General features: G+C 45.6%; 1 protein-coding gene and 1 long non-coding RNA gene across 11 annotated transcripts in view; one reads left to right on the top strand and one right to left on the bottom strand.

Moving 5' to 3' along the window:
• The window catches only part of LOC128886566 (potassium voltage-gated channel protein eag), a 57,133-nt gene that overhangs the window by 9,573 nt on the left and 27,643 nt on the right, over positions 1–19,917 (top strand). The window lies entirely within an intron of this gene.
• Positions 1–19,917, bottom strand: part of LOC128886568 (uncharacterized) — a 45,159-nt gene that overhangs the window by 12,925 nt on the left and 12,317 nt on the right. The gene's annotated exons all lie outside the window — the stretch shown is intronic.

Raw genomic sequence — 19,917 nt, 5'->3', positions numbered from 1 at the left:
TGCGTCAATGCCACGCGAAATTTGCGGGTTGGCTGATAGGCAAATGGTGCCTTATTTCCCGGTATCCCTAAACCCTTTTTTTCGAACTCTTCCTATCGAACACCCGGAATATAGATGTACCGGACCTTTGAATAACGCCAAATTGGACGAACGCTTGTACAAATTCTTTTCATACCTGTACCTAACCTAAAAGTTACGTCAACGTGTTACGATAGACCGTATACATCGGAGATGCAAGGTAGTCCCCGGAGTCGCGAACGTTCCGAAAGTCTGGCGGATAGGTCGGAAGTCGACGCGACGCGACGCGACGCGACGGCTACAGAGCTCGAGGGAATGTTCCGCAAGTTTCCAAAGATCCGAACCGTTTGCGTTGGAAGCCAAGTCGAGGAAAGCTGAATGGAATATCACGGAAGTCTCGAAACTCTGAAAACCATCTGACCCTTGCTACCGGTCCGCGGAAACTTGTTATACCTGCTATCTTAGGGATACGTCTTCGAATACAAAAATTACGACGCGTGCGCCAAGAAACAGTCTTTCGAATACTTTCGAACGCTTTCTTCCCAACAATTCTTTACGAGAGGAATCGTATGCGCTATCAGCCGCGATATGCGCTCGATGCAACGCGTTCTCCTGACTCGTAAATATCGAGCAACCGCATGCGCACCACCGAAGCGAATGATACTATTTCCGGGCGTTGTAAACGATTAACTGGTCCTGTGCTCGGATAATTCGATCCAGGTTCTAGAACGTGCACGCGCGTATTCCAGCGGATCTTGGGAGTCCGCGCGAGTTAATAGGTCAATGCCAGCGGCTATCATACTTGGTTTAACCCTTTCACGGCGGGCCTATTCATCGTCGATGACCTCTGACCGACGATAGGTCCGTACCAAACGAGTTTCTTTTTTCTGCCAACCAGCGGGATCAAGATTCGAGGATACTTGGCCCGAATTGCCTGTTGGGAATGGCTATATTCGAACACGTTAACGCTTTATTATTTATTATTATTTACTATTTACTTGCGTATCTGAAAATCTGTCTCGACTCTTCATTAGAATCTCCGTGTACCTAATTTTTCCCATTAAATCTCGCGTTACTTTCGACGTTTCACTCGAGTCTGCCCCCTTGAATAAAATTCCAAGAGCGAATAGCTCGATAGCTATGTTAAAAAGTGGTCGGCTATTAATATTCGGTGCTCGGTCGAGTCCGTTCCACGCGTCGATCGGAGAAGGAATACTCTACAGATTCCTCGAATACCGGAAAGTTTATCGGTCCGATAAGGCATTATGTAGCTCTATTGAAAATTTCCTGCGGCCTTTGCAAAGGAATGAAAGGACTGAATACGTGCGCATTCAACGTTGCGAAAGGTCACCACCGGTGGTGCATTTACATCGAACCGCGCGCAACTATCCAACTACCGAGTACATGGATGCGTGTTGCATCTACACGGGTGCTTGCCAAAACAGGTGGGCTTCGGTGTTGGAACACCGAATACGCACGTTTACGTTAGCACTGTCGTTAATACTACTACTACTCTTAATAGGACGTCAACGCGTTGATCGCCACGCGTCATTCATATACGTATGTGTACAAGAGACAGGACTCTTCGCTAAGGAATTCAATGAAATAATTGTAAAGATGAGATGTCAAAGAAAATAAATCTGGATAAGACGAAATCCGTACCAACTTGACCGTCAATGAAATTTTACTCGTCGTTATACTTTTACAATTATTATGCAATTATCGACAACACATGTAATAATCTCATCCACTTGCCAGATTGAAGAAAACGAAGAGCGAGTAGTAGAAATAGAAGCACGCCGAGTGAATCGCGTGCAAGGATTCATCATCGGAGGGTTCGATTAAAGCTGAGCGTTTGATAAAGCGAGTTTGTTCGCAGCCTATATTTAAATACACGAATTCTGTCTCTTATTAATCAGCGGTTGTAATTATAATTAAACCACGGGTTGCGATCAGCTGTCGTCGCGTGCCTCGAAACTTTTCCATCCGTTACGATCTTTCTTTTAGTCGCGTTTCATTTAAAAATAAAAGCACAAATATTTTTATTTCGCATTTGTCACTGAAGTTTTTTTTATATGCATACATGCATTTTTCTGATATATGCGTATAAATGAGAGTAATAAATATTTTTGTATTAACAGTTCGATTGAATTCGATATCGTTCTCGTTGGACGAGCAACGAACAGAGAGATTTGTTTATCGTTCGTTCGTTATACGAAAACATTATCCAAACGAGAGTTTACTCATCTCTCTGGGCTGCAGATTGCGCATGTCCGCCCTCGAACCAACGGATACACCGTTAAAAATTGTAAAACCACTTTTCCTCGGACGCGTTTATTGGAAAACGATGTTTCAAAGCCTGCGCGTTCGCGTATACGATTGGTGGATACCTAGCTGAAATCACAGGGAGAAAACACACGCACACGCACACAACGAACGATTTCTAGTTTTAGAAACGTAGGATTCCAAAGTCGAGCAAAACGAAAATATTTCTGAAAAAATACTTTCTCGATAGTTACGAATAAATGATTTTTCTTAGACGTATTCGAAACCGAAGGAAATTAGAGCGAGAGCTCCGGATTGAACAAACAGCTATAGCAACGAGAGTATGTTCTATTATATTTTATTTCTCGCGCGAAAGCTGATTCTACGGAGGAATGGCCGGATTCGCCATTGAAAGGCACAAAAATGGGAAAACCCAGGCGCGGCTTTTACGCGTGGAAAAATTCCAAATTTTCGTGGAAAAGATTGACCTGGATAAAATTGTTAGAAAAAGAAAGTAACTTTCCGCGACGCCTTTATCGGGTAATTAAGCATCAAAGCTTGCGCGTTAGCACGTTTTATCAGGAAATTTAAGCGACCTCAAGGAAAATAAAAGAGACCAACCCGAGCCTTTGTAAATAAGCGATGTAACGAGCGAGGAAAAATGTTTTTCTCGTTGCGCGTAGCAAAATATATTTCGAATAATATGTTCGCGAGTGTCCCTTGAAAAGGACAATGTAAATATTTTTCAAATAATTTAATTGCCGTCGTTGTTACTTTTGTTATTCCGTTTAATTGTAAAAGCGATCGTACCGTAATGAATCATCACATCGAACTCAATTTCGTATTACATAAAAGTCGGCGCGGCGGGGTGGAGCGGTTCGTTCGGTCAACATAAGTCAGCAGGAATCTGATTTTCACTGACTCTACGCATGGAACTTGATTTTATTAGATTTGCTTCTAATTTAATATAAGGCGTAAACAAGAATCTGGTTGCGTAAAAAAGAAATATTTTCTTTTCAATTTTTCAAGGACGTGTCGCACATCTCGTTTGCACGACATACGTTTCCGTCCGTAAGCGTTACAACTTACGTTATTTTATTTAAAAAATGGACGAAATTTCTTACCGGATCGGTTAAGCGCCGTTTGTAGTTTGTTATCGTTCGATTCGTTGGCGCTGCAGCTCGTTATGCGTTAATGGAGAGGAGGCAAGCAAGCAAACCAAACCATACGTTCCCAAATCGATGAATTGGGCGTGGTGACCCAATAAATTGACCATTCGGATCATCCAACTACGCGACACGCTTGTTTTCGTCATAGTTGGATAAAATTTACAACAGAAACGTGGGTAGCGTAATAAACATCAAAAATAACGTCTCGTATACGTTGAGACACGTCAACGGAGACGTTCGTATTCTAATCGCGCCAACGCGACGGAACGACGTCGATATTTAACGGAGACAAATTGCTTCGCAAATGAAACCTGTGCTTCGATAAAAAATCCCCGATGGATACGTGGAAACAGCGAAACGTAGAATCGGTTAACGTTGAGTCGCTAATTAATTAGCATATCTGTTTTAACAAGGCAACGATAATTGCTTCGTCCCGTGTTTTCGATATCACGATTGCGTATCGTTCGTATCGACAAAGGTTCGTCGCTGTTTCGAGATCTGATTTTTAACCTCGAAACGAACCGAAAGGAAGTTTGCGAATCACGCGTGGACAGACTGTCGCAATTCTTCATTGTTGCGAGTGAAAAGACGTACCGAAACGTCGACGAAGCGAATACTTTAAGGATGGAGTAAGGCACGAGTAAGATCTCGAGATTCCCGGGGGATTCGGAAAGAACAGAAAAAAAAAGAGAGAAAAAAAAACAGGACTCGAGGGGAAAAAGAGAATTTCCAAGTTAGCCCGAAGACCGTGGTACCTTAACCATGTTTAATTCTCATTGAAAATTAACGTCGTTCAGGCTGACAGGAAATTTCCTCTCAACGATCGAACCGGATCGTTCTTCGATGAAATATCCGGCCAATTAGCTGGTCCCGACTCGTTCTGTAATACTGATTTTCCTTCGATGTACCCAAGCCTGTTGTACGCATAGCAAAAGTGTTACGAAAATCAATTTTCAGCTTTTCCTTTTGTTAAATTCAATTCCCTTCAACAAACATTAACTAAACGCTATCGGGTTGATCCATAAATAACGTTTGTTAACTTACTATTCGTTTTCGAATATATCGTTACATAGTAGATCTTAAACAATTTAATAAGTATCGTCGGTGTCGTCGTCGTAAATTTCATTGGCATTGCTACTAAACAAAGTGGAGTTTATTCGAAAAGAAGAAACAGTACTCCGCAGTGCTCTAAGAGCTAGGTAAAGGGTAAGGGCAGCAATTTCCGAGAAATAAATTTGCGAGTGCAAGTGATTGTTTCAGGGCGTGGAACCGTGCTAACATCTTAAAGGGTTAACGGGGCGGTGTCTGTGTCGCTCGCAATTTTTAACAGCCGTTTTAGCCGAGAACGATAAACATAGGACCGCTGGTACGTGACTCGCGAGTCCTCTTGACGTACTCTCGCCGCTAGTTAATTCGTTCGCGGCACGTTTGAATCGAGGACGTAACAGTCTGTGCACGAGGGCTCGGAGACGAAGTGCGAACAAGAGAGGACGAGTGGTGCCGCGTACGGTTAAGGTCCGTTTTCACGTGACGTCGTGTCGCGACTTTTAACCCCGTTATCATTTTGCCAATGGTAATTTCCTACATATTATAGAGAATAGAGATAGGGTAAAAACTACATCCTTATCATGTACAGGCCCAGCTCGATACAATTAATTTGTAAAAGAAAAACGAATGGAATCCGACTAGAAATTTGTCTGGTTAAGTCGCCGATATAGTACGAACGGAGAGTTTCTCATCTGGCAATGGGACAGCGTAAACGCGCTCGCTAACGAGCCAAACCGCTCTCTCTCTCTAGCTCGAAGCTTTATCCCTTCCAACTTTCCAAGTTCGCAGCCACTTTGGTGCCTCTTTCGAAAACTCTAGCCTCCCTCTCCCTCGACCAAGGAAGGCGACACGTATCGTATACTTTTAATGGGCGATAAATCACGTGAGCTGCGTCACGCTACTGCAGCGATTCATAGAAAATACATCGAGTTAACGTACAGCGTTGGGAGCCTAGTAAATACTGGGAAACTCTCGCTGTCACGGCGTCGTACTTTATGAAATGTTAAATCAACCCAATTACGCGGATAGAGCTGCCCGTACCCCCTTCCCTTTCACGGGATGAAAGATCGAGGATCGAGACGCGGCGCGGTTGCACCGCAAACTAGAAGATTCTCAGACTGCGGCAGTTTCCGTTCTCGTGTTGAGAAAGTTGGATTTCGATTCACCTGAAACCGGGCTTGGTAGCCACTTCCAGTTGGAACCGTGTCTACCGAGGATACTATCGACCGTGTTTGCAGGTTGCTCGTGGCCGATAAACGCAAACAGTGGACCAATTGTTGGAGTATATTCGAGTCCCATAAATTACAAACGCAACTTGTCGATAATTACTTATGGATCGATGATGTAACGAAATTTTGTGCGATACTAATTGATCTTTAGTCGATAAATCGAATTGCCGCGCGATCGTTTCGAACACAGAGAGTTCGGTTGTCTTGTCGAAATACGATCTTTTCGCGGGTGTTTCGCTCGCACGCGACAACGGCCCTTTAATAACGAAAATAAACATGGCTTTAATTGCATACGCCGTTAATTACCGAGCACGAAATTGATATCAATTTGTCAATTAATCCGTGTAAACATTTGCTCGGCACGTGTTCCGCGAGGTTCGCGCTCGAATTCCCACCGAGCCACGTTCGCCGATAAAACCGCCAGCCGATGATCCTTCAACGTGCAGTATATGCGTGATTTTCGGGTAACGATCCTCCTTGGACAAAGTTCTATTCGCGAGAAGATAGTTGTGTAATTAGCCGAAGCGGCTAACAGGAAATAAAACGGGCACGAAATCGGAGCACCGTCGCGCATCGCGTTTTCCCGATATTTCCTCGGAAGAGACACGTTTCTATTTGGAATATTCATCGCGCTCGCCACGCCCGATCTCGTTTCCGTTTCCAGCGCAACCTGCACGCTCGGCAGTCGAGGAAACGACGTCGTAGCGAAATCTACGATTGCACCCGGCAAAAAGCGGGCAGTTATTTTCGCGTGGCGTACGCTACGTGTCCGGAATGGAGCGCGACTCGAGGTAAATAAAAAGAAAGGGGAGCGAAGGATGCGCGAGATAATCCCGGATAACGACGGAAACGAGCGGCGCGAACGTATTCGCGGCATCGAATCGCGTCATATTTCTCTTTCGATGCTTTCACGGTAAACGATAAGCCACTAGAAGCGGTACCGTGATTTATAGATACTTCCACGCGATTTCCAAAGACGCAAGCACAAGGACTCCGCGAAACACTGAAAATAGTGCACAAATTTTGCGTCCGACACTCGTGGCTACGCGAATAATGACTGCTCTCAACGAATTAAAAAATGTTTTCGTACGGTCTACTAAAGCAAGTTATTGAAAGAACAAAAAAGAATAAAAAGGTAAATCCAGGGTTTTCGCAATAAAAAAAAATCCATCCACTATCGATCAAAGGGTGCTCGATTTCGGGTGAAACGACCCCGATGCGCGATAAACGCGAAAAGAGAGCTATATTTCGAGAATACGCGGAACAATTGATCCGAAGCAGCAATATCGAAACGTAAAAAATCGTTGGCGTTGCAGCGACCGTAGGCGTACGCTCGGTAGACGAAATTTGCATTTTCGAGTTGAACAGAGAAACTGAATTCGCGGAATGCAAAGGGTGCGGAGTTCCCGGTGCATGTTTGTCGGAGCAAAGTACGTCGATTTTCGATAAAACCGTGCGATCGTGCATTCGTGCTCCCCGTCCTATGTTTGCATCGATGAAAAATACATATTTTTCCGCCTAACCCCGTTTTATAGACGACTCCCTGCAAACTGTGCCGAAGATACGTAATTCTAGCACCGGTAGATACTGTTATTAATAGATAGGTGTTTTTACCGACTAATTTTTTTTTTTAAATAAATGGTAAGTTTGCCTCGGAGAGGCTATTTACTGTAACATACGTTCGCATCAATGAATACTTATGGAAGCGAATGTATGTAGTAGCTTTTCGATAAACGACTGTATCCGATGGATAGTTTGGCGAAGCTCGTTCGACTATGAAACAAATCGTGGAACATCGGGTAGCTCCCTTCCGCGGATCGATTCACCGGAAAGACATATTAGATTGAAACACGGACCAAGCCAACGTCGATGTGCATACAAGTTGCGTCCGCGTAAAGTTTCCGCGCGTTTCCCAAACCGCAAGTCGGCCGCGTGCAACGGTCCGAATAAAAAAAACGGCTCGGCAAAATTGGAAAATGTTTGATAACAAGCTATCCGACGAGCATCGAATATAACAGTTCGTCGATAGAGGGAAAATATTTTATAAATATTCCATTCTCGGCCTCGTTACCTCGATATCCAGCGCGAGCCAACTGTCGCTCGGGGCAAATTCTTCCTCGTTGTTCACTGTTACGGTATTTTAACGCTGAGAGTCGTTAACATGGGATCGGGGAAGCGTGGCCGATACGATAATCCTATCTGTTCCGGGGACGAAAGGTGGGAATTAAATTGTAGTAAGTAAAATGTAAACAAAAAAAAAAAAAAAAAATTAATAGATGCAACGTATCTAGACGCGTAGGGCAACAAAACGATCGCTTTTCTACGCTGTCTCGTCGCGATTGCGAACGATCGTTGAGTCGACGGCGCGTATGATCAAGGAGATCGCGAGTCGATTCGCTGCTGTCGATACATGTCTGCGAGGCACCAACGACTGCCTTCACACACTTTCTGTATTTATGGGAAGTTGGCAGACCTTAGAGGATCGGTAGAGAAAGCGTAGACTCGTGTTATAGAAGGTACCAATAAACGAAGAAGCGTTGGTGTTGCGGCAATTCGATGCCCGGCCCGATCCCTTTAAGCGCGGGAATACCCTAGCAACGGCGCGAGCCTTTGTCGGAGAACAAGGCGGATTCTCGGCGTTACGTTTGTCGCATAAATTTCTAATAGAGAGTACGCGGAGCGACGACAGGGAACGCCGACTGTACATCTATTTACAGTGGGTGGATGGTGCTCGGAGAAGTTAACGCGCGAGAGGAAGCCGGGAAGAAAGACACCACCGGGGTGAAAAGCTCCTGGTGGATTGGCGGGTACGAGGCGGCTGCGAAAGGACGGAGACGAGAGTCGCGTCGCGTCGCGTCGGGTAAAAGCGGCCGAGGTAGAGCGAGACGGACGGTCGGGCGTTTCCGGAGGGTTTCGGGTCCTCTCGCTGGGTCATTGGGTCAAATCTTTGGTTACACGGTGGTAGCCGTGTACAGGGGGCGGGCTGTGCGCGTTCACAATGCAAACTGAAGCCTCGTCGCTCGGTGGCCGGCTCGTTTTATTCGATGAGGGACTATTTTTAGAAGTAAGGACCGCCCCGAGTGCCCATGCCGACCGGGTCGAGTCCGAATGAAAGATGAATAACTGCGCGCCAAGCGAGACACGGGTGCCCCGTAACGCCATCCAACCCTCCCATCGCACCCCCTCGCTGCCTCGTCGACCTCGTCGCGTATACGTCCATGTTCAAACGTATGTACTTTGATGCAACCGACGCGACGCGACGCGTCGCTCCTCTTACCCCTTGCATGCTGTACACGCTCGCGATACAGATATCGATTAAAAAGTAGTCCTGTCGATTCCGCTCGATCGTCAGGAGCCTGCCGCGAGTCTGCCACCGGCCTTAGGGGTTGCTGACCCCTCGATGGCGACTGGCGAATAGGATGTCGCAACGAGGGGAGCAGAGGGATGCTTCGCGGAGCTGTCCAACAGTCTGTCATCGAGGTAGCTTCGACCTGTGGGTTAACGGGGGAATTTTTTTATCCTCTTTGATCTTTATTTCTTGGCAGCGGGCGTCGAGATCCGGGTAGTTGTTTTCCGGACAGAGGTTCACGATTAACGATCCATCGACGATCATCGATTCGCGATAATTGTCAACCATCGTCTTTCGTCGCTGGTCGTCATCGAAAATCGCGTATGTCGAATCGCGTTATTTTAGACGTACCGACCACGCTTGGCCTTGGGCTTCCGCGTTAAACAAATTAAACGCTCGCTGGTTGTTCCGGGTCAGAATGTTGCAATTAAAAACGTCCAGGAAACTGAAATGTCAGCGAATCACGACGTGTATTAATAATATTGCGTTCCATTCGCTGATACGAAAACGAGTATAACTTTTAGCGAATCGTATACGTACGGTATTAATCGCGAGTGACCTTTGATAAAAAATCCAACGATTTATCGAATATATTTGTAGAAAAGGGGAATCTGGAAAGAGTTCGAAAACGAATTGCTAGCTAGACGAGCAATTAGCTAAAACGACGAGGATCCGAATGAATTTCGATCGAAACTCGAGGGGAAGGGGCGAGTGCGAAACCTCTTTTATTCGTCGAGAGGGTTCTTCGACACCTGTGCGACTCTGGCTCTTGATACGGCAAGAGTGGGCACTGTTTCTGTGAAACGAGCCATGTTAAATCAACGTCTCTGCAGTTTAAATCGTCTGACATTGTTTGAGAACAATGTTGCCATTTTCTATCCAATTAAAAAAATTCTTTTTTTCCTTGCCGTGAAAAAGGGTAACGACGAGAGCCATTTAAACGAATGATTATTTTATGCTCGCAGCGCTGCAAAGCCTGTGCGCCGGAGACGTTAAATGTAAAGATAAAATAATTGCACGAGTAGTTACAACAGGTGTCCAAAATGATTGCCACTGGCTTCTAATTGATGAGCCGCGCCTGCATTTTATTCCCTGCATTGTTGCCTACACGCACCGAAAAGCATTCGTGCAAATTTGACAGAGTAATTTGGTGGCGTTGGTAAACGCTCGCAGGATCGACTGTTCCGCGCGATAACACGTTCTCGTTTCGAGCCTTAATGGAAACTAACGAACGCCTAACGAATTAACTGGCTCGAATACCGTCCCACGCGCCTTCCACGCGTTTTCCGCGTTTTCAGCTACGGCTACGCTGGCCCTCTTCGATTCCGCGGTTACCCATACCGTGGTAAATAATACCCATACGTTAAGTTGCCGAGTGTCTCGAAACCGAAGGAGACGAAGACAAGGGGGCTTAGAACTCCTCGATTGCGGCGTTCGTAATCGACGAGGTATCATCGACGGGGATTGATGCGCGAAACGAGATCGAATGGCAATCGGAGTCCGTTGGTTATTTATACCAGAAGTTTCAATTAACGAGCCGACCAAACGGAACGATTACTTATCAATATTATTTTCGAGCTTGCTGGGATTTCCAATTAACTGGACTGGATATGCCCTCTGCGACGGCAATTTCTCCGATTAAGCGCGTCCCGAAATGGCGTTACATAATTGATCGATTAGCAAACGACATCCGTGTCCTCTTGTTCTCGTGTTTCCTCGACCGCGTTGCAATTCTATCGCGTAACCGCCACCGTCCGCTATACACATCGAGATTAAATGATATACATTTTTTATATAGAGTTGATCGAGTCGAGTTCACGACAAATATTCCCTGCTTACGAGCTACCACTGCTACCCTTCTAAATTACGGACACTCTATTCGGCGCTGTGGTACATGCATTATCCCCACCTCGTTTAGACCACGCCCTGCAAGGATCTTTTCTAAATCGTCCGAGTGATACAAGTCGAGACTGTACTCGAGTCGAACATTATCACGAGTCGCTTGATCTGCTGAGCTTGCAAGGACACCTCCGTCCGTTCTTCCCCCTCGTTAGTCTCGATGCTCGGCGAACCCAAAGCATCGTTACCCGCCGCTAATTGGCTTCCAAGCAACGCGTTTTGCGTTGACCGGAAACCGAAAGCTCGAATTTCGCGAACACAGCCAATTCAAACAGCCCACCTTGTTTTTTTTCCCAAATTTTTCGAGCTATGTATCCTGTTCTCTACATGCTCGCCTATCGATTTATTCATGGTACACGCACCATATTACCAAACGTTTCATAGAGAATTATTCTATCGATCTGTAGTATGAGACATCCTACGAAACAAGACCCCAAAGATCTTCACGTTTAATTTTCTTTCAACTTTCTCTCTCCCATCGAACCTTTTCTTTCGCAGTTTTTCCTTAATTATCATCGCAACCCACACATCGATTATTTGATCCAATTCCATTTCCGCTTTAACAACGATGCAAACGAGACACAAAAAACCACACGTCTCTAAAGCAATCTCGCGGTCAGCGACGTTTTTCCCGTTAGGAGTTTTAAATAACGCGCAACGCGAATTCGTTTACACGTTGAATCGGTCGTCGGCTCCGCTGTGCATTTCTAGTGCGCGCAAAAGTAATCGAAGACGATGCAAGGCGGTTGGGAAACTTTGACGACAGAGTTGAACAAGTTTTCGCCGGGTATTTTCTCGAAACTCTCGCCCGAGCTTCGGGAAGAAATTTTACGGTGCGCAACGATTTTTATCCGTCCGCTCGAGGATACAAATGCGCAAAGGAAATACGTAAAATAAAAACGTTTCCAACAGCGATTCTCAAACTTCTTTCCTCGAAGACTGTGAATCCGAGGATCGTGGGTGCGAATAACCGTGTCCTTTATCTTTCCTTTAGACTCTTGCGGTATAGTTATCCAAATGTTGACATAGTTGTGCACAACTGTGTTGCGAGTACATAGATAGACGAATCCACGATTCGATGAGTCGCGTCCCGTTTCTTCGAGTATCGTTGGCTGACAATAAGTGGGGCTTCGTTCTCGCATACATCGGTGTTTTCCACTTCGACAAAGCCCGCACCAAACGATTTCCTGGAGCGCCGGGCGAACGAAAACGAATAATGGAGAACCCACTGACAAATTGTATCGTCGATTCTGGCACAATGGCGGAGGCAAATGCCAGCGAGAACGCGGACAAAGAATCGGGAGACTTCCGGGGATTTCCAGGCTCGCCGAAAAATGAATACAAAGTCGCGGACGTAAATAGAATATTCAGGTAAGGGTTGGCAGTCGCGGAGGGGGGGATTTTCGCCAAGTGGGACGTGTTCTAAAAATGGAACACCCCTTCGAAGATAGAAAAATACTTAAGAGCGGATGAAAGTCGCCCGAGGGGAATCCCTCTCGGAAGAAAATCGAGGACGCGAGGCGAAAAAAGAAAAAAAGAAAATTATCGACTTACTTCTCCCGTAACGAACGGTATCCTCTCGGCGCCATTGGAACTCGAACAATCGCGAAACTTCCGTGAATTATCCCCGAAATTTTGCGAGACCTTCGTCGCGAATTTAATGGCGACTGCAGCTTAACGGTGTACGAAAGTTGTTGCAACTTGGAAACAAGATAGAACGATGCGTCTCGACCTATGCTTGCCACGTGGCCCGTTTGACCATAAAGGGAGGTTATCGAACCCGGAAAATCGACATGCATTCGAAACTTGGAAACCATATGTTTAGGTTAGCTGAACCTTTGGAAAAATCTATTCGAAAGAAATAGAATTTGTATTAACGAGAATCGCGAGAAAACACGAAAGGCGTCGAGATAGCATTGAAAGAGAGGAGAAGGGCAGGTGTATAACGAAGCCACGGTGAAAAGGGTAAGGAAGACGACGAACAATAGCTCGTCGATGTCGTCACCCCGTTGACAGCGTCGTCGCGATCATCCCTCGACTTGACATAAATTTTTTCTAAAGCCGGTACTATTTTTGGCACGAAAGGGCTGCGATTGACAGAAGAAACGAATGAAGCCGGGGGGCAGGGATCGAGAAAGTGAAACGGCAGCGACGGTGAGCCATGTCAGTCGGTCACATGCAAACGCCAACTTTTCTTCGGGACGACCCCCGATAGCGAGAGACTCTCGTTGAAAAAAAAAATACGTAACAGTGTCGTTTGTAACAGTAAACATATGTAAGCGTTGAGAGTGGGAAAAGGTGATTTGGGAGTTTGCAGAATCGCGTATGTCGATGCGACACGGAAGTGCACACGGTCTGCTTGTCACCGGATTACAAAGGTAATCCTGCGAGCAACTGTCCATCCTCTGGCGAAACAGCCTTTCGCAAAGTTCGCCGGACCGATATCACTGGCCGGTCTCGCTTAATTTCCTCGAAAATTTGCTCAACGACTCGTACCTTTTTCCGCTAGTACACGGTCCAGGGTTTCTCAAGCTTGCCGAGTTTCGAAGAAGACCATTTCGCGTACTCGCATAGCTTATAAACAACAAAATCAACACGCGATCTCGCAATCTTACTTTCTCGCTCCTCGACTCGACCGCTCTGAGAACGTTTAAATCACGAATTTTTTTTCCACCCCGTTCTCCTTGAACTTTTCACGGAATCCCCTTAGCGACCCGCGATGCGTTCTTTCGAGAGGCCTTTTTTTTTTTTAACACGCGCTCGTTGCAACTGTTTCGTGGAATATTGCGTTTCCGGTTCGATTTCACGGCAGGCGTGTACGCTCGTACGCTGTGCTTAATGTACACACTCTTTTTGTCGAGTCGACGATAATAACGTACAATTAAAAGTCTCACTTTAAAATCCAAAAATTTACCGTCCATCCATGTTCTATTCGATAAGAAAATATTCTCGCGCTATATTTCTTCGATAACAATCGACAGCAATGGTTGGACCACATCGTGGATGTTTTTGAGAATTGTTTCCATCTCGAAAAAATGGCGGCGGAACTGCTGACGTCAACGTCGCGGCCCGATAAAAGCGGCGTGTATATAGCCAACCGAGAAACAATGCAGCGAGTCGCCATTAACGAGAAATCGTATGCGCCGAGTGCAGCGACGCAATTCAGCTTTCGTAATTAGTTTCTTTGCAATTAGTTCCTTCTGGCCGTCGAGTTTCGGTCGGCGAGCGTGTACAACGCGAAGGAGTCGAGAAAAATACGGAAAATCGAAAGACCCCACGAATTTCTTTTGCGATTCAACGAAACCGGAAATCGGCGACAGAGCGTCTCCTTTGTTCGCGATAGCTGCGCGCAACTCTTTGACGCCGCTTACTCGTTCGTAATCGAATGTCATCGGTTCCGTTCCGTTTCGCTTCCTTGAATTTCTCCCTCTCGTCGGACGAGCCATTTCGTACGAACAAAAAAAAAACTGCAAACCCCCTCGATATCTATTCTTCATCGAAAGAAATAATATACGTACGATACTTGTTGGCGAAACTGGGTCAAGAGCATAATCAAAGTATACGATCACCAATTTTATTGTTAAAGCGGATAACGAGAGAGTTGAAGCGATCGAATTCAAGATTATTCAAGATTATTAGCGTGTAATAATTATGAATTTCATTTTATAACTCTGTTTTAACGCAAAACGTTTGTCGAGATCGAACAACACGTAAAATAATAATACTCGACACAACGAATGTTTATACGCAACGACAAAAGAAAGTTTCAACCGTGTTCAAACTGTTTACCGAACTGTACCTGCGCAAACTATCGTTGACATTCTATTGGCACATTTATCCGGTGCATATATATTACTATCGTATTTTTACGTGTTTCACGTTCACCACGCAACGCGCGGTGTCCCGTCAAATAAATAAGGAGAAATGCGAGCGCGTACGAGCGGTTCGTACAAGCCACGGGGTTGTCACCGGAATTCGAACGGCGAGATCAGCCTTGGGGCGGATTTCCATCGTAGCCGGCCGCGGGGCTCGCGACACGCGATCCGTGCTCGTTTCGTCGACTAATCGTGCTCGTAATCGTCGCAGTTTCGCTTTTCGTTTGGAACAGCAGCCAAGGGGAAGGCGAGAGGGTGCGTGTCGTGGCCGATAACATCCGCGAAGCCTTCGGGAAAGCATTTCTTTTCGACCGTGTCGCGTGCGGCCCGAACTAACCGGATCGTGTCGTACCAACCCCGCGACGACACCTTTCGAAAATTCGTCCGCTCCGCTTTCGTGACAATCTCGACCATCTCGAGTCGCGATCGAGCTCCTCCCCCATTCCCGTCCATTCCGCTTTTTACCTCTCGGAATTCCCCAGCTTCGCTAACCTTCGATCGAGTGGCTTTTTGTCCGCTACGTTTGATCGAGGAATTTCGTGACTCTTTGTGTCCTTTGATTTTCTTTTTTTTTTTTTTTTCGATTGTCCATTTCGTAGGTTACGTCTCGTACTACCGATTTCTTTCACCTTGACTCAAAATTTACTTTCGATTCGGTTAATCGACTTACCGTTGCAACAGTTTGGAATGTCGAAACACCGAAACAATCTTCCGTATCCGTATCGAAGTTATCGAGAATATATTCGCAAATAATATTTCGCGGAGGTTCGGCGATCGCGTTTCCGAGGACACGTACCGCGCACGTGCGGGCACGTAGCACGGCCAGCCATTATTCCCGGGAATCGTTGGTCCCTCTAATAACGGAGATACCGACGTTGATTCGGTTATCTCGTTGTCATTCACAGAATCGTTCGGTATTTCGTATTCGTCGATGAATATCGGCAATTTTCAATGATCGTCCGGACGGATTCGCGATACCAGCCCGGTCTGCGCCCGCGCCGTCAAACTCTATTAAATCCCGGCAAATTCGTCGCGATGAGCATTACCTAACGCGCTCTCCGTTATTTTCCGTATAAGCAATTTACATCCTATTTTATATAAATGGAATTTTATTCAGAAAACCCTTTGAAGTTCTACTTCGGAAATGACAACGAATTACGATTACAGAGGATCGATGAAAAATGTTGTTTTATCGGTGTAGGTAAAGTTTGAGAAGCACTGCGTTACGATTCGTACACACGAGCGTCGTTTAATGCTGTCGCAGGGATTATTCGCTTGGCGGGCCGATTAATCATGCGAAACACGTGGAGGCAATTAGGAGAGCTTTGTTTATGGACATAAAATCGACGAGACGTTTAATTACAGAGAGGGCGGGGCAACGAAGGACCAAGGACGGTCTCGATTATTTAATTGCTCGATCCATTAAAAAGCGTAGCTCGAGATTGGCGACTAGCGTGATTCGAGATCGTCCAACAGACGATCCGTTTGCTTATTAGCAATATTCGTTTACTCGCGCATACTATTCGACCTCTCTTTCCTTTCTACAGAGGACGATAGCGTTTTTATTCTTTTTCTTTCGAATCAAGAATCGTCCATTTCATCAATTATTCTTATTCGTTGTTTTTTTTTTCCTTTAAATGGAGCGTTCATTAAAAGAAAAAGTCACGCGGTAAGGTTCGTCATTCGGTATTTCGACTCGAATAGAAGGAACGTACCGCACAGGTCACTCGTTCGACAATAGCGTACAGTGCTCGCGGCGAATGCGAGAAAATGATAATTGATGCATTCGAAATAAAAGGCTGTTTATTCATAAATTCTATGCGGCTCGGTTTTTATTCGTTTTCAAGTGGGAATTCATTTCTACGCCTAACATTTCAAGCAAAATTGAACCGTTGAAAAGTAGCGTCGGTGAATAATTTTGCCAAATCTGCGTGGGACCTATATAAATAAACGACACTGCAACGTAACCGCAAAGATCCGAAAGCGCCCTTCCGCATCGTTCGCTTTCGACCCACGAAAACGGTAATTTCACGCGGAGAACGACCCAATAAAAGCGCACTGTCTCCACGGAGAAACTGCGTCGCCAGAGACCAGCATCGATGACGGCCGTCGCGTCGCTTCGCGTTTTAAAAGCGTATTGATCGGTGAAACGACGCATCGATGGGAATGCAGTTCAACCTGTCGCCTCTTACTACACTCGTGAGGATTCTTTGTTCCGATTAGGACGGAATAACGTTCAGATCTTTCCTCTGATTGACACCGATACCGCCTGCGTTCTCCCACCCACGTACACTCTCGACCCAGAAATTTACCCCGTTTTCAAACTCGATTCTCACTGTTAACCGTCAAAGAAAATGAATATCAACGAAACACTTGAATTTCGATCGAGTAACAACAATAAATACCATGGTAAATGTTTCAATGTGCGTGTAATCACAGCAAACACGGAAATTTCGAATGCGAGTGGGTATCTGCAGCGTTGGATAAATTAGCGTATGACTAGGATTGCTCGCGAACATATATATTGAGTTTTCGAGTGACAGGGATGTGTGAAACACGAAATCTGTGCGCGTTGCGACAGGTGCGAGCGCAGCAATCACGGCCAGCTGCGAGCGCGTGCATTGCGTGCAACTGCACAGACTGCACCTTGACCCAGCGCTCTACCTTCGGTCGCGGTCTGAAACTCGCGTGCGAATCAAGATTGAGTAGCCGCCACGGCTGACCTTACTCCGTCAACGCGATCGCTGCGCTGGCTGCGTAATAAAATGTGCCTTAGCTTCCAAACCCGTTAGGCTATCCACTGCGAAATCGTTCCTCGAACGATCCTGTTCCACGAAAACCGGTCCAACGATTTCTCGAACGTTTCGACACGCCGAAACAAACGAATGCGTTGGAACGGGAATGCTCACGTGAAAGATTAACGCCATGGGATTTATTACGCGTACAAATTATTTCTCTTTTCCTGACAATTTGATCGCGTTAGAGCGCCAACCCTCGTAGTAACCAAGAAGCACACATATTGCTTCGACAAATAAACGGTAAGTACCACCGGAATGGCACGGAATCAATTTCTACCCCCGATATATCAGTTCTAATATTTTATTCTTCGACATTGAAACACAAAGCAAACCAAGCACTTTCGCTTCGAAGAATTCGAGGATCGCTCCAAGCATCGGTTCCTCGAGGCTGGCTGTTGGCTGTTCAAGAAAAGCGCTAGATTCCGAGTTTGCAACGTGGCAGACTTGCACAAAGAGAGATTACATGGCTAATTAAATCGTCTTACAAAGCAATTTCACCGGAAAGGGAATTCTAACTTGACGAAAGCAGCCTGTGGAAATTTCAAGTTTTCGGCCAGTACTATAGTGACGCGAGAGAGAGGGAGGGCTTTAAGAGAACTTTCGCGTATGCTGTATCCAGTAATTCAACATGCAATCTGTAATATCAATTTAGTTTTGTTGGAAATCCGAGCTTTTCAATTTTCAAATTCCACGTTCACGTGTATTAAAGGAAATTACCAGTTGACTCGATTTCAGAATACTCTACGATCAATGGTAAAGTTGACGTACATGTGCACAAGTTTGTCACTCTCGCGTATCGCGACCAGAATCAAATTTCTTAGCCTCGGTTACTCGCGGATGACTCGTGGGCTCGTTTTCTACGAAATGCATTCTCCAAGACTACACCGATTCCAAGCTGAGATTACCAAGCACTCCGAGCTGAAGGAAACTCCGAAGGGGACTTATCTGTATCGAAATCGCGGAATTTCATTTTGTAAAGCTGTCAGAAAATTTCACGGACGCCGCGGTCGCGGCCGGCGCTGGCGCTGTGGCTTATCGTCCGACTAGTAGAATAACCCATTAACGGTCGGCCGCGCCACAAGTGGATACGGTGCATCGTAAGCCAGACATTTCAGACGAATCGGTAGCGATGGGATCGATTTAATGACCGAATCGCGGATTTTCTGCGTTTACGGTGTACACGAATACGAACAACTCTTGCGAAATTTATTTATTTACCCGAAACATTAAGCGTCGGAAATGAATTGCGAGCATTTGTATTAAATCGTGTGGATTTCGCGCATTTATGGACACTTTAGTCGGTCGACAAAGTTGGTAATTGGTAACTAAGAGCGTTTGTTAGTCGCGACTCGACGAACGCTTTGCGTCACTGGTTGCGTAAACGAGAACTAACGGCGGCTCAACTTTCCGTTGCTCCAGGGAAATTAAATTGATGCATTTCCGGCTATGTATTACCGTTATTTCGAGTCTCAAGTTTGACTTAATCGAGTCTTACAACACTCGGAACTATTTCGATACGTTTTAGTCGACACTTCGACCTACATTCTCGCCTTTTCTCGATCCCAGTTTCCGCATCCCAACGTACATACACGTAGGATAAAGTAAAATTGTAATACGATCGAAAGAAATGTAAAAGGAACTTTGTTTCTTCCACGCGTATTCTTTTTTTCAACTACAACCCCTTGTAGATAACTCCTCGTGCCTTTGGACTCGAAAATCGAGGGAGTCTTAAATTCTTTCTCGAAGCAAGCGTAACCTTTCAAACCTCGCTACCTTTTGCTACTCTTTGTTTAGAGAGACAGGGAGGGAGAGAGAGAGAGAAGCACGCGGCGCTGGCGTCCAAGGGTAAATTAGTGCTTTCACGTGAAAGGGGAAAGATGTTCAGGACTGTTCGGAGCACTTTATTGGCCTCTAAGTAAAAAAGTCCATTAAACATCGGACCTCCGTGCGTGCGCGTGCACGTGCGTGTGCTTATTTCCTGACCGCGAGATCCTCACCGAAAATCGATGCTCCTCGATCGCAACATTGAAAATTCCATTACGTTCAACCCAAAGTAACTTTGATTACGCGGCTTATAAAAAAAAAATCGAATCGAAGGAATGCAAGAAACAGTCCAATCTCCAATTAATACGTATAAATTAAATTGAAAACAATTCGAAGCAACGACGAAAAGATGAATGGTAAAATAAGAGTGGTACGAAGGGTTAGGAAAAGTTAAACGAAGCGCCGAGGGATAATAGGCGTGGTGGCATGGCATGGCGCTTCTAA

This window comes from Hylaeus anthracinus, unplaced genomic scaffold (assembly GCF_026225885.1).
Source record: "Hylaeus anthracinus isolate JK02 unplaced genomic scaffold, UHH_iyHylAnth1.0_haploid 11985, whole genome shotgun sequence".
NCBI lineage: Eukaryota > Metazoa > Arthropoda > Insecta > Hymenoptera > Colletidae > Hylaeus > Hylaeus anthracinus.
The sequence above is the reverse complement of the archived record's forward strand: the minus strand, read 5'-3'. Positions and strand labels throughout refer to the sequence as shown.